Consider the following 4771-nt stretch of genomic DNA (forward strand, 5'->3'; position numbering starts at 1 on the left):
TGCTTCCAATTTTCTACCAAATGTTGCACGAAATAGCTTGTTGAACTAAAGCTTGATTTTGATTAATCAAGAATTTTCAAGAAATCCTTTATTTAAGGCAGAAACCATCAGATTCATATTGTCACGACCCCAACCCCGAACCCGGTTGTGATGGCGCCTCTCGTGAAGACAAGGCCAGTCAGTTTAACCCAATTCGCCTTTAAAACAGCTAAGCAACACAAAAATAGTCTAAACATGATTAATAACCCTGAATAGCGGAAATAACGATAACAATGCGGAAAAGTCCAACCCGACACAACCCTAACCGGGGTGTCACAAGTCACGAGCAGCTATAGACCATGATACAAGTATGCTAAATCCAATATCTAGTACAAATGTTTGAAGGAAATAGAAATGACAGGATAGTAGAGACACGGGGCTGCGGACGCCAACAGCTACCTCGTAGTCTCCGAATACCGCCTGGGACTGGAGGAATCAGCACTCAGGAGCGGAACCAATGACGCCTGAATCTGCACACATGGAGCAGGGAGTAATGTGAGTACTCCGACCCAGTGAGTAATAAATATAAATAATGACTGAAGGTAAGAAAACACGTAAGGCACAAAGCATTCTATACTGAAGCAGTAAAATCACTTAAAATCAGTAAATCGGTGAAGAATCATGTAAAATCCCTTTTTCAGCAGGTATAACAAGTAATTAACAGGTAAATAATAAGTAAAAGTTCGCCCCTCGGGCAGAGTATCAACAAAACCGCCCCTCGGGCAACATCGCAGAACAGTACCAGCCCCTCGGGTTCAATCTCAGAATAGTGCTAGCCCCTCGGGCTCAATCTCACATCACAATGGGTACCCGCACTCACTGGGGGTGTACAGACTCCAGGAGGGGCCCCTTACAGCCCAAGCACAATATCAAGCCATCTCGTGGCATCAAATCTAGGCCCTCGACCTCATATCAGTCAAGTCATCTCGTGGCGTATATATCTCAGGCCCTTGGCCTCATAAACAATATCAAAAAGTCACCTCGTGGTGTACATATCTCAGGCCCTCGACCTCAATCAGTATCAGTGTTTCCTTACAACTAGGCCCTCGGCCTTACTCAGTCAAAAATACTCACAAGCCCCTCGGGCATTAGTAAAACAGTTTTTCTCAGCCCAAAACATCATTTAGAATATCATTTAAATCTCAAAACGGAGTAAAAATGGCTAAGTGGTAAAACAGTGAAAAATAACATGACTGAGTTCAATTAATAAGTCAAAGCAGTGAGAGAATAGTAATAAAAATCTCCCAAGGGTTCAAATAGTTGGCACGAAGCCCAAATATGGCAATCAGCCCAAATCATGATGATAACAAATAAGTTTCAGTCAAATACGCAGTAAAATCATCAATCGGGACGGACCAAGTCACAATCTGCAATAGTGCACGACCCCACGCTCGTCAACAAGCACGTGCCTCACCTCAATATAGCACTACGATGTGCAATCTGGGGTTTCAAACCCTCAGAACATCATTTACAAATATTACCTGAAATCAGAACGAATACGTCACAATATGCTAAGGGAACAAAGCCCAAGCTAAAACAATTGAAAAATACCAAAAATCCCAAAATTACCAAAATACCCGGGCCCAGTTCTCGAAACTCAGAAATTTTAACATCATTAGACTCCTCGTCTCCCCACGAATTCATACATATCAAAAACACAAGAATCGGAGTTCAAATGACCCCTCAAATCCTCAATTTAAGCTCTCTTAAACTCAAGCCCTAAACATCCATTTTTAGTTCTTTAATTCCTTAAATTTCAGCCCCAATACATGAAATATTACCATAGAAGTGTGTTTTAAATTCAAAATCCTTACCTCAACGAAGTCTCTTTGATTTCTCTCTTCAAAATCGCCCAAAGCTCCCAATTCCGAGTTCAAAAATGGTTAAACCCTTCAAAAATCGCGAAGGATGAAATATATACCTTCTGCCCAGGCCTTTCCACATCTGCGGTCCAAACCCGCTTCTGCGGTACCGCATTTGCGGTCTACCATCCACTTCTGCGGATATCACTTAAGGACCAAAAATCGCATCTGCGATCACACTTCCGCATCTGTGACATCGCAGATGCGGTCACACTAACTGCTTCTGCGGTCGCTGCTCATCAGGACATTTTTTGCTTCTGCGATAAATCCTCCGCATCTGCGGAGTTGCGGTCACTGGCAAGTCCTCACGATCCGCTTCTGCGGCCATTTCATCACATATGCGGCGCCGTACCTGCGGCCCCCAAACTGCAGGTGTGAAAATACCAGAAGCAGCAATATCTAAAGCTGCATTAAACATCAAACCTCCCCGTTAGCCATCTGAAACCACCCTGAGGCTCCCGGGACCTCAACCAAAAGCACCAACATGACCCAATACCTTATTCAAACTTGTTCCAATCATCAAAACACTTCAAACAATATCAAACCTACCAAATCACACCGGATTCAAGCCTAAGTTTCTAAAAATCTTTCGAAATACGCTGTTAATCAAAAACCCAACCAAACCACGTCTGAATGACCTGAAATTTTGCGCACACATCCCAAATAACATAACGAAGCTACTGCAACTCTCGGAATTCCATTCCAACCCCTATATCAAAATCTCGCCTAACAACCGGAAATCGCCAAAATATCAATTTCGCCAATTCAAGCCTAATTCTACTCCGGACCTCCAAAACCAATTCTGATCACGCTCCTAAGCCATAAATCACCTCCCGAAGCTTTTCGAACCACCGAAACTCACATCCGAGCCCTCTAACGCATAAACTAACATCCGGTTGACTTTTCCAACTTAAACTTTCTCAAAAGAGACTAAGTATCTCATTTCTTACCAAATCCTCTCCGAACTCAAACTAATCAACCCGATCACATAAAACACGGATAACGAAGCATAAGAAATCAGAAATGGGGAAAAACAGAGTGGTAACTCATGAGATGACTGACCTAGTCGTCACACATATAAAGACTTACATTTAGTTTTCTCTTAAGATGTCCAAACTATTTTGCAAAGGTCATTTAAAGTTATCTTGTTACATCAAAATTCTATAGTATATAAGATATAGAAAATTCAATTCTAGTAATAAAAATTACATAACAAATGACAAATTGACAAAGAAACGGATAGTAAATCAAGAACAAAAAAGGGCATTTCCTTTAGAAGAAAAGGAATTTCAGAGAACCGAAATTGCAAAGCCACTAAAATGAAAGGATGTTTTAGAGAAATCTTAACCACAAGTTTTTGGAAGACCAGATCAGCTATAAATACATCGAAATACCCAAACTAGCATGCCGATGGAATCGATCTCAAAGCTTGCAGATGGAATCAATTTGAAAACTTGCTGATGAAACAGATGGGACGTAACAGAAGCCAACGAAGACATAACAGCACATAACGACATAATGGAACAAAAATCCATACGACCAGAGAGAGTTTCAAGAAAAAACAACCCAGATTGACATTCTGATTGAATCGATTTCTTGCTGATGGAATTAGAATTTTATTTTTTTCTAAATAACAAGAAGAAAGAAAAAGAACAGCTAGGATATTTGGCTTTTACTATTTTTCCCCAAAATATCCACTCCTACTAGACTTTAGTGGGGTAAAGTGTTTTTAAAAATTTTGGTCGAAATATTTTTGAAGGAAAGTCAAGCCGGAACTTCTAGGAAAAAATTAGGGCATGCTTAAAGAATGTTGTTTTTCAAAATACTAAAAGTAACACATGTGAGGTGTTGCCTAACATCTTAATAAGCTTTGCCAAATGCCTAACATCTTAATAAGCTTTGCCAAATATATAGGATGTGCCACCACTTAAAAAGCGTGCTCTTTATAGTTAAAGATAACATTTTACAAGTGTTGCTTAAGAATTGTGGCCAAAAAGTAATTACCAAAGGCTACCCTTACAAAAGCGTTCCCATAGATATATTAGGGAAAGCTTATCAAGCGTCGTCTAAAATAAGTGTGGCCTTAGGCCAAATTTGTTGTAGTGAACCCAGAAAGTTTAAACCTAATTTAAGTTTCAGGATAAAGGAAGAAGTGACCAAGAAGATAGAAGTGAATGTGGTAAGGGCCACTAATTATCCCATCTGGTTGGAAAATATTGTCCCAGTACCCAAGAAAGACGGAAAGATCAGAATATGCATGGATTACAAAGATCTCAAAAAGCTAGTCCAAACGAAGATTTCCCTTTGCCAAATATTCATATACTCATCGACACCTACGTGAAGTATGAGTTGTAGTTGTTTGTGGATTGTTTTGATAGGTACCACCAAATCTTGATGCACGAGGAAGATGCAGAGAAGACAACCTTCACCACACCTTGGAGAGTCTACTGCTATAGAGTCATGTCGTTCGTCTCAAGAATGTTGGTGCCACCTACATGAAGGCCATGATGACCCTTTTTCATGAAGTGATTCATAAGGAGATTGAAGGGTATGTGGATGACATCATCATCAATTCTCGAAAGAGTTCAGAGCACTTGGACGATTTGAGGAAATTTTTTGAACACCTGCGAAGATATAGTTTGAAATTGATTCGGCAAAGTGTGCGTTTGGAGTCCATGCTGGAAAACTATTGGGATTCATTGTAATCGGGAAGGGGATAGACTTGGATCCATCAAAAATCAAGGACATTCAGGAATTGCCACCACCAAAGAACAAGAAAGATGTAATGAGTTTCTTATGTAGATTGAATTACATTAGTCGCGTCATAGCCTAGTCTACGGTAATCTGTGAACTTATTTTCAAGTTGCTGA

General features: G+C 40.2%; 1 long non-coding RNA gene across 2 annotated transcripts; it reads right to left on the reverse strand.

Moving 5' to 3' along the window:
• Positions 1 to 214: 214 nt before the first annotated feature.
• LOC138886413 (uncharacterized) lies at positions 215 to 3586 on the reverse strand. 2 transcript variants are annotated; one of them, XR_011405137.1, is made up of 3 exons: positions 1854 to 3546; positions 1396 to 1520; positions 215 to 509 (listed from the first exon to the last, which is right to left on the reverse strand). It is a non-coding gene; the product is annotated as an uncharacterized lncRNA (long non-coding RNA). The 2 variants fall into 2 exon arrangements; XR_011405138.1 differs by lacking the exon at positions 1396 to 1520 and having other exon boundaries at positions 3250 to 3586.
• Between the last annotated feature and the right edge of the window lie 1185 nt (positions 3587 to 4771).

The sequence above is a fragment of the Nicotiana sylvestris genome, chromosome 2 (assembly GCF_000393655.2).
Source record: "Nicotiana sylvestris chromosome 2, ASM39365v2, whole genome shotgun sequence".
Taxonomy (NCBI): domain Eukaryota; kingdom Viridiplantae; phylum Streptophyta; class Magnoliopsida; order Solanales; family Solanaceae; genus Nicotiana; species Nicotiana sylvestris.